This window comes from Bos javanicus, chromosome 2 (genome assembly GCF_032452875.1).
Source record: "Bos javanicus breed banteng chromosome 2, ARS-OSU_banteng_1.0, whole genome shotgun sequence".
Lineage (NCBI taxonomy): Eukaryota > Metazoa > Chordata > Mammalia > Artiodactyla > Bovidae > Bos > Bos javanicus.
The window spans coordinates 98222930-98234099 of NC_083869.1; the positions used below are offsets into that span (position 1 = coordinate 98222930).

An 11170-nucleotide genomic window follows, 5' to 3' on the forward strand; every position below is an offset into this window, starting at 1 on the left:
TACTTTCTCTTCATAGAATTACAGTTCTGATGAAGTTGTAAATCATTTTTTTGTCTCCTATGCCTAAGAAACTTTAGTGAAGGATTTGATTTCAGCTTGGAATTTTGGCAGAGTATCACCAACCCAGCTTCTTTGGTCATGCTCCTCCTCTCTTGCCATAATTTGCAAGAAAATGTTTGTCAGCAAAAAGGTAGTGGTGTTTAAAAATAAAAAGCGGACGTATAAGGAGAGCCCATTAAGTCTTAAAGTGGCTTCCCTTCTAGGGAGCACAAACTCTGACTCCCTCTCTCTTAAACCGTGGTGAACAGTATGCTAAAAAGAATAATTCACAGCTGCTTCCTATCACTTAACTTTTTTCTATAATGAAAAATATTAAATGTGGTGGAAGTAACAGGAAGATTTACCCTCTTGCCAAACACTTTTTCTAAGAGTAAAGTAACTTTCAATCACAGTAGATACTTAATCCCTTTTATTTCCTAAATGGAACCAAATCTAATTATTTATCATCTAATTTTTTCATCCATACTAGGGAGATAAGATAAAATTTTAAATTTACTTAAATGACCAGAGAGATGAAGAGAGAAAAGGACTTTATCGTTAGGTGGAAATTCTGGTGAGTAATTTGTAAGTTTTTCCTTTTCTGTCCTTGACTTTCTCAGTTAACAAGACTAGACTCATATTAAGAAACATGATTAGCCAATGTACCATCCTCACTCCTGTTAATTTGTGAGATATCTAATTACTGAGTTGTTATTAATTAGTAAAAAAAAAAAATCCAGTAGCAAGTCTGAGATTTTAAAAGAGCATATTTACACATTGCTGTTGTTCAGTTGCTCAGTCACGTGAAACTCGAACTGCAGCATGCCAGGCTTCCCTGTCCTTCACTATCTCACAGAGTTTGCTCAAGCTCAGGTCCACTGAGTCGGTGATGCCATCCAACCATCTTATCCTCTGTCGCCCCTTCTCTTCCTGCCCTCTATCTTTCCCAGCATCAGGGTCTTTTCCAATGAGTCGGCTCTTTGCATCAGGTGGCCAAAGTATTGGAGTTTTTTACACGTTATATATATTTATACATTAGATATATAAGATTATATATATATTTGTATGTATACATATTGTGTGTATATATATATATATATAATGTGTAAACAGATGATATATATTCTAATTGTTGAATATAATTGTGCTTATAGATTTTAGCCATTTTCTTTTGGTCTGATTAAAAGCATTCCCCAACTTGGTAACTGTTACTCTCCATAGCTAAGAAGGATTGAGACTCATATTGGCAATAATTCATTAAGTCATAGCTGATCCACAGCTAGTCTGATTTCACATGGTGGCCTGATCCACTGGATTATATTATCCACATGGGTTCAAGAGAAGCTTTTTTATTACTCCCTCCTCCTTGCTGTCCCACATCAATGACTCAATCATTACATAAATTATGCTACTCATTGCTTATAGACAAGAGAGTCAAGAGAATCTGAACATATTTTACCTAAGCATATTGCTTGTCTCAAATTAAAATAATTAGAATTCAAAAAATAATGCTATATTTATCATAGAAACTATTTTTGTAAATAGCAGAAATTTTGTCTACCACTTTGTTTTCCTTTGGATTATCAAAGAAAGTACTGAGTGATGGATATGTTCTTCCTTTAACTCATAGCCTGTATTAACACTTTGCTTCATGTGCAGAAATCCCTTAAAATCTGTGACAGGCTTACAAGTAAAAAAGCTTTATGGGCTCTGAGCAAATCAGTTTGAAATTGGAATACTTTATTTCACGTTAAGGGGGAAATGGCTTGATCTCACTGTATGTCTAAATCCTTTCTTGTTATCAAATAAATATCATGGTTTATGAATTCACAGAGGAAAAATATATTGGTGTAGAATTTTCTGCTTGAAAAGTGGAAATCACAAAGGTATAGTGTCATTCATATCTTATCAAGGGTACATGCTGTCAAAACGTGACATTACTCATGATATTAATGTTGACCAAGAGGCTGAGATGGTGTTGACAGGCTGTTCCTCAAAACCCATAACTTAGTTTAATCATGTGAAAAGTCTAAGCCCCAACTGAGGGACACTGTACAAAATTCCTGAAGAGCACTTTAAAAAATAGTCAAGATTATTAAAATCAAGGAAAGTCTGAGAAACTTTCACAACCTAGAGGAGACTAAGGAAACATGATGAGTAAATTAATGTAGTATCCAGGATAGAATCCTAGAATAAAAAAGGGACATTGTGTAGAAACTATGGAAATCTGAATAAAGCATAGACTTTAGCTAATGCTGCTGCTGCTGCTAAGTTACTTCAGTCATGTCCGACTCTGTGCAACCCCAGAGACAGCAGCCTACCAGGCTCTTCTGTCCCTTGCCAGTTCCTTCTCCAATGCATCAGAGTGAAAAGTCAAAGTGAACTATATCAGAATTGGTTCATTAATTGTGACAAAGGTACCATATTAAACTAAGATGCTAACAATAGAAGAAACTGGGTGTGGAGTACATGGGATCTCCCCTCAACTTTTCTATAAATCTACAACTATCCTAAAATAAATACTTTATTTAAAAATCCCAAGAATGAAAAACCCTAAAACTAATTCACCCTGAAACTTCAAAGAAAGAAATTGTAAGATCTCATTCCTACTTAGTCAACAATCATTGTGTTTCGGTCAGGCATATTATAGAAGGGAAGTCTAAGCATGCGCACCATTTACAGCACTGAGCCCTTTTCTGAAATGGTTAGTCTATTGGACATGATATATATGTTACTTTGATAGATGTTACTAACCAGAGAGAGAAATTATCTGTGGAGAAAGAAGAATTTAGAGCCTTTCTGTAACTATGATCTTGAGTAATTTAATATAGTGATTAAAATCAAAGTGAAATTTCTCTCTTGACTCTTCCTTTTTATAGGCCACGTGACAAGATTTACTTGTAAGGAGAAAGAAGGGCAACAGCTGAGGAGTCATGTTCTCAATGACAGCTGATTCGCCTGTGAGCAGATCTCCCAAGTGTTCCTCATGCTTAACTGTACCATTTGCTGTCTAAGTTTTTTTGAGGCTTACCAAAGTGCAGGGGAATGGTAGAGAAGGGATAAATTCACTACTAAAGGTGGGCAGTCATATCCGACCTTCTAAACCCTTTGTATTTTATTTATTTTTTTTTATTACACGGTCAAGATTTGATACACATCTATCTTTTTCTTATGTAATGGTGTAGGTTTTTAGTTTCTTTTGGACTAAGATGAAGTATTTGTTTTCTATTTGGAAATTTAGAGCCTGGGAAATGAGAGGAAGCAGTATTTCCCCTTCTCTGCCCTGGTCCTTATAATAGTCTAACAAGCTCATCTACTGACCAGGCAACCACAGAGATTTATTTATCGCACATACTGATCACTTATAATATGCTAGGTGCTTTTATAATAGCACTCATTAGGCTTACTGGGTGAACAAGATGGATTTGGTTCCTGTTCTCTTGGCGTTTTGCTGGAGATGGGGGCTGTGAAAAACAGTAATCAAGTAAATGAAAGGATGGCAAATTGTCACAAGTGATAAAGAAAACCAAATGCTGTGAAAATAATTATTTGAAGTGGAGTGGACACCCATTTTTATATCTGAGGAGATGCCATTTTAGCTTAAAAAGAGACCCTTTCCTTGTACTTGATTTATACTTTTAGTTTTTCTGAAACTTAGAGCAGAAGAAGTAATGATATTATAAAATTTGCAATTATATGGAATTTAACCATTTAGAAAATGAGTCCAAAGTGTAAAATGTGTATATCCTTCAACTCTGCAATGCTAATGTTTCACAATTAGTAGTGACTCTCCACCCTGGTTGTATATTAAAATTTTTTGTGGAGATTTTATTAAATTCCTATGCCTGGGTTCAAGAAATTCTTTCTTTCAGAATTTCTTTCAGAAATTCTGATCTAATGGGTCTGGTGTGGGGGGAAGGGGCAGCAGAGCATGGGCAGCAGTATTTTTTAAAAAGCTCCATGGATAATTCTTATGTAAAGCTAGTTTTGAGAAACACTAGTCATAGTCAAACACTCATGCCTATGAACCAAGATCCTGTACAAGGGTATTATTACAGCATTGTTTCCAACAGGAAAAAGATCACAACCGAAATGCCTATCAATGAATATTGGTTAAACTGACATGGTCCGTGTGGTGTTTTTCTATGCAGTTCCATGGGATAAGGAAAGATCTGTAAGAAATGAAAATAGAATGTGATACCATATATGTAATATATCCACAAAAATCTACATAATTACCTATGCATGTATAAATACATGTCTAGGTTGATTCTTGTTCAGACAGGTGAGAAATGAGTTATGGGGACTGCAGAAATTTCAAGGGACTTCCCCAAAGGTCCAGCAGGTAAAGAATCTGCCTGCAATGCAGGAGACGCAAGGGATGCAGGCTTGATCCCTGGGTTGGTAAGACCCCCTGGAGAAGGGCATGGCAACCTACTCCAGTATTCTTGCTGGGAAAATCCCATGACAGAGGAGCCCAGCTGGCTACAATCCATGGGATTGCAAAGAGTCTGACATGACTGAAATGACTGAGCACACACAGAAAGCTCAAGCTGAGTGCTGATGGAGGGATTCGTAGAGAAAAATTAGGAAGACTACTTCCCATTACGCCTCTTCTGAACACTGAATCCGGTTATCATGATTTAGGACATGACTTGAAAGATGATGTTCCTATGCTTCTCAAAATGCTCATGGCTATGTATATTGCAGAAGAAAGGTAATAATATAGGGGGCTTGAGATCTGCGAAGAGAAGTTACAGAGACTCACTTCTACAATTTCATTTGTTGTGATGCCCTCTTGATGGCACTGTTCCTTCCTCTCTACTCTTTCTCATTTGTGCCTGAACTGTGGATCTTGGGGATACATACTCTCCACACGCACACACACACACACACACTCCTTTACAAGGACATACTTACTCTTTCTCTCTCTCTCTCTCACACACACACACAGCTACAAGGACACACGTACTCATACACACCTTTCTTCAGCAACCAAACATAGCCCTGAAGAATTAGATCATGTGGTCCATTCTAAAGGAGATCAGTCCTGGGTGTTCTTTGGAAGGAATGATGCTAAAGCTGAAACTCCAGTACTTTGGCCATCTCATGTGAAGAGTTGACTCATTGGAAAAGACTCTGATGCTGGGAGGGATTGGGGGCAGGAGGAGAAGGGGACGACAGAGGATGAGATGGCTGGATGGCATCACTGACTCGAGGGATGTGAGTTTGAGTGAACTCTGGGAGATGGTGATGGACAGGGAGGCCTGGTGTGCTGCGATTCTTGGGGTCACAAAGAGTCGGACACCACTGAGTGACTGAACTGAACTGAACTGAACTGAAGAGCTTCTTACTACTTATTAAAGGAGATGAGTTTTGAATGCTTATAATATTCTCTAGGAGTGAAAGAGAGGAAGAGACTTGGGAGTTTTGAAGTATTAGAGAATGAAAAGACAAAAAATTGTAATAAGAGTTGTAATGGACTTAGCTCTTGGACTTTTATTTTTTGATGTTTTAGAGAAAGAGAAATGAATAAAATGTAGAAACGATTGTTTGGGCTGGATTTCTTTAACTGACACGACTGAAGTGACTTAGCAAGCATGCATGCATGCATTGAGAAGGAAATGCCAACCCACTCCAGTATTCTTGCCCCGAGAATCCCGGGGACAGAGGAACCTGGTGGGCTGCCATCTATGGCGTTGCACAGAGTTGGACACGACTGACGCGACTTAGCAGCAGCAGCCCCAATGCTCAGTGTTGTGGCTGATTTATATTAGATGCTCAAAATTTACAATGAATAGATAATTTTGGATAACAACATGTAATAATTAAATGAGTTTTATTTGAAACCACAAGGAAAAACAAATTGACTTTTATAAAGTCTGTTTAATTAAAAATGTGTCAACTAGCAAGTGAGTAAATGCAATCAACCTTCAGCAGAATTTTTGGATTTCTGTTTTATATTAAGGCTTGGAGCTATTTTGGTACACCTATTTGTTAGGTATAGGTTATATTGTTGCTAAATTCAGAGTCAAATCTTTCCTTAAGCCATAGACAGAGAGTAGAGATTTACTTTGTATTCCTGTTTTGATGATAATACAGTATACAGAGCCTATTATATGTATTACTATGAACTGGGTTTATAGCAAGCTGTTCTTAAAGAGGAATTATCACTTTAGACATAGAATGGGTAAAAATGGTATTACTTATGAGTCTTGAAAAACTGTGTGTTCAGTTACTAAGTCATGTCTGACTCTCTGCAACCCCATGGGCTGCATCATGCCAGGCTCCCCTGTCCTTCACTGTCTCCAGGAGTTGCAATCAAATTAGGTAAAAAATATATTCTCAGGAAATTTTATTCAACAAACATTAAATATTTACTGTGTCTTGTATACCATGCCGGGCACTCTGAATACAGTTGTGAGCAAACACTTGAGGTTATAGTCTGTTGAGGGAGAAAAGCACTGGGGCATCACCCATGTAAATCTAAAATTATACTGAGATGGGTATTTGAAACAGTATATAAGTGGGGTTAAGAGAAGATGGAGTTGGAAAAACTTGAGGCTATCAGTGAAGTCTTCCCTCAGGAAAGGATAATTGGATTGAGAACAGGAAGAAAGGCAGTAATACATGAAGGGAGCAGGGATGAAGATTCTAGCCAACAGAAATGGCAGTGCACAAGCCATCTTAACAAGAGTTGCCATACACAACAATAAAGTATCTGTATAAATAAATATTAAAGCAAATGAAAAAAATTAAATGGGGGTTACCATTAAAAAGAAATTGAAAGTGGCCCCATCAATTGTCCTTCAAAACAAATCAAAAAGACATTGGAATTTCAAAGATTCACCTTCTTAGCTGAGTCTGTATCTGCAAAGTAACTTAGAAATCCCATCTGTCCAGCCAACTAGAATAAAAGTAGGTGACAGAAAACTCAGAGAAATCTTGAGAATGCAAAGTGTGTAATGGATTTTGCCTATCTTTCTTCTTACGGAAAGGAGGTGAAAGTGAAAGTTACTCAGTTGTGTCCTACTCTTTGTCCATGGAATTCTCCAGGCCAGAATGCTGGAATGGGTAGCTGTTCCCTTCTCCAGGGGATTTTCCCAACCCAGGGATCAAACCCGGGTCTTCTGCATTGCAGGTGGATTATTTACCACCTGAGCCACCAGGAAGGCCCTATGGAAAGGTAATATTCCTCCAGCTTCATAGCAAGGACTTTGAAAAAGACACATTGACCTCATCAGCTCCCAAAACTCAATGTGTTTTCTTGCCTCCTACCAATAATTTTGCCCAAGTAGTCAGAAAGATTTTGTGTGTGTGTGCATGTGTGTTCCCTGAAGACATAATTCCTGAGAAGCATAGACAATTATTTTATATTTCCCCACATCTAGGGACCATTAAAAGTTTTTAGTAAAGTCTTGTTGAATTAGAATGGAATTTGTTGTCATAACTCCCTTATACAACCCTGAAGAAAATCTGTTAATTAATTGAGTACAATTGGCTCTTCATATCCATGGATTCTGAATCCTTGGATTCAACCAACTGTGGGTCAAACATATTTGAAAAAAAATTCCAGAAATTTCCAAAAAGCAACATTTTTGGAGAAGTAAATGGCAACCCTCCTCAGTATTCTTGCTTGGTAAATCCCATGGGTAGAGGAGCCTGGTGGGCTACAGTCAATGAATTCACAAAAGAGTCTGACATGACTTAGCCACTAAACAACACAGCAACAATTTACATAGCACTTCCGTTGAATTAGGTATTATAAGTAATCTAGAGGTGATTTAAAATATATGGGAGGATGCTCACAGGTCATATGCAAATTGTTGTTGTTCAGTCATTAAACTGTGTCTGACTCTTTGTGACCCCATGGACTGCAGCACACCAGGCTGTAGTATATGCAAATAACACACCCTTTTATAGGAGACTGGAGCATCCACAGAGTTTGGTATCTTTGGAGAAGGAGAGGTTCCCGAATCATTCTCCCTTGGAGACTGAAAGATGACTGTAGGTAGTAAACAATAATTGTGAAAATTTTAATTTCTCCATATGAAGTGTCCGTTCATTTGTGATAAGTATTTTTTGGTGTAACAAAGTACTATTTTAGCTTTAGAAGTTTGCCTCAATTTCCTTTGTTATGCCTCTTTAGGTAAAATAAGAGTTAGCTTGAATGTGTGAAGAATTACTGTGTGTATGTGTGTGGGTAAAAAGCACAATGTTAATAATAGTTATTTCTGAGTGATAAAAGTATAAATGAGTTTCCTTTTGCTAATGTATATTTTCTATTTTTCTTCTGTGGTTGCAGTTTGTTTATATAATACATAAATGATAAAATAATTCAAAAAGCTAACAATAAGGATTTGATATTGGTACAATACAAAGAATTCACATAAAAGCCCACTTGTTAAACTTTCAATTAAGATTCAGGAATTTTTCCCTTTTATGCTTATATAGCTAAGTTCATGTCTGTGTGATGATTATATGAAAACTTGCCGATGACAGGCACTTGGAATAAAGGGGCTTCACCTAATTCCATGCCCCAACAGCTACTTATCTGGATTTTAGTTGACATATCCACAAGGCCCCAATATTTGCTTATTATAGCTCTTCTATCACCTACAATTTATTTCCTTGCTTGAGCTTTGTCTATAAATTACAATCCACATTTGGTGAGTGAGAATTGTATGGAGATCGTATCTTCTTATTGGCTTTTCCCACTTAACAAATTGAATAAAAAGTAGAGTTCATGTTTCTGAGTCTCTCAAGCTTTCATAAGTAGCATGCATTAAATCATCCACTTCTCCAATCACAATTCGCCCCAACAGGAATAAGACTGTATCTGTGATTTATTTAGGTAATGATTGTGTAGTTCATATAGCGCAACCTCAAAGCTAAAGCAAGCAATGAACTGTTGAATTACTTCTCCATGAGAATATTAACTAGGGAAGTCTGGTTTACTTCTAAGGAAGGAGGGAAGAAAGAAAGGAAGGAATAGAGGAAAGAAGGAAGTTACCATTGACAGTTATTTTAGTTTTAGAGAGGCTTAAATACAAAATGAGAGAAATTGATAAGGTACCATCCATCATCTCTTTTTATTGCAAAGTTCTATGAATTTTGCTTGTGAACAGCATTATTATAGTGGCCATCTGTTGATGGTTATTGTGTATCATCTTCATAAAAACTTGCAACAATTTTGAGGTAGAGATTTATCCTACTATCCATTTTACAGACCAAAAGACTCAGCAAGGTAAGGTAATGTACTAGTTACACACAGTAAAAGTGTCAAAAACAGAAATAGAACCTGGTTTTGATAATTAAAAGCCTAAGCTCTTAACTATTGCTTCCCACTGACTGAGAGAAGAGAAATTACATGTGAAAACCTATGTGGATTATACATCAGCTGTCCAGTTATGTTAGAATTAAATCTTGTTGATCCATTTCAATGCTATGTTTCAGAAGAGAGACTCAAAGAGGGAAAATAACTACCCGAAGGCTAGAGACGCCAATGTCTGAGAAACCTTGGGAGTACTGCAAAACACAAAGTGGAACAGAGTATACAGTAGTGACAGGATCATACTCCTGGCATATTTTTTAATGCTTTAATGAATGGGAGTGTGCATTTTATTTTTATTTATTTATCGACTCACCATGAGGCATGTGGGATCTGAGTTCCCCAGCCAGGGATCAAACCTGTGCCCTCTGCATTGGGAATGCAGAGTCTTAACCACTGGACCACTAGGAAATTCTCCTGGCATTTATTATCCAGAGAAAAACATTTATGGGATCTTTCAATAATGGAATTATGACCTATGGAACTTGCAAGATAAACTCCTAACATTGTTCAACAAGGTGGGTTTGACCTAATTCCCACCTGCCTCCCTTCACTGCTTTTATCTTTGCATGTAACGCTGTAGTCATAGTGACCATTCCACCTTAGGGGTCTATTTTGTTGTATGTAGGCTGTTCTTGCTGTATCTTTGCATGCAATACTTTTCCACACACCTTTTCATGCCAGTCTCCTGGGATCACTGAGATGTCAGTCTTTAGTGTTACCTCTTTAGAAAGACCTTCCCCAGTCATGTTATCATAAGGAGTCCCTATTTCAGTCATTATCTAGGCCAGTATTTGATTTTCCTCATAGCCTTTATAAATTTCACATTTTATAATTTGTCTTCTAATGTATTTTAGGAAGTGTGCTGCTCCATGAGGTCAGGGACTCATCTGTCTGGTTCTACAGCAAACCTCAAGCTCTCAACTCATAGTAAGTTCAAAACAAGTATTTATTTATTGAATGAATGAATAAATAAGTGAGTGGTATGGGTTTTGGCATTGGTTAATTATAATTAAATGATTCAGGCAGTTTGCAGCTCTAATTTTTGAGAGCTTGGAAGAACTTGGATAGCTAGATTAGAAGGCACTGAACAGAGAATTGACTATCAGAACCCATTCTGAGATGGTAAAGACTTTGACATTATTTAGTGGGAGGAAGGGAAAACAGTGACTAAAAAACAATTTTAATTATGTAAAATGTAACAAGAGAACATTCATCAGTGCTTCTTAATATGAAACTAAGTAGGATGAGTGAAGAGATTTTTCTGATAAAAATAAATAATTCACCAACTGAGGGTTAAGAGATACTCTAAAAGTGTTCTGAAATGTTATAAACTGTTTCTTTTTAAGAGCAGATAGGTATTTAAGTGCAAGCTTTTTAAGGGACTAGGAGTGGATAATAAAGATGATTTTTTTTTTCTTTTTGATATTTACACTCCTTTCATCACTAAGTTTTTAACCAGTATTATTTATTTAACTCTCAGTAAATCCCATCCTTGTGTAAATAGGAGCTGGTGTTTTTTTCTTCTACTGCTCTTAGAGTTACCTTGCTAGAGGTCATGCCATATCCAGGGCAAGCCGGGATCAGTGCTTAGGAATCCTTCCTTCAGAGGGAGATGGTGAGCCATGTGGAAAAGGAGTCAGCGTGATTCTTTGCATGGTTAGCATGCTGCTTCCCTTGGGGGTAAGGTTTCTTAAGGAAGGACATTTATAGTGATTAAAATTGCTCAGAGCTTGCTTCATTGTGTAATTCTGATACTGTAGTATGTGATATTGGCAAGAGGGGAGTATGAAAGGGACA

General features: G+C 37.1%; 1 non-coding gene across 1 annotated transcript; it reads right to left on the reverse strand.

Moving 5' to 3' along the window:
* Window positions 1-9708: 9708 nt before the first annotated feature.
* TRNAG-CCC (transfer RNA glycine (anticodon CCC)) lies at window positions 9709-9781 on the reverse strand. Its single transcript has one exon. It is a non-coding gene; the product is annotated as a tRNA-Gly (tRNA).
* Between the last annotated feature and the right edge of the window lie 1389 nt (window positions 9782-11170).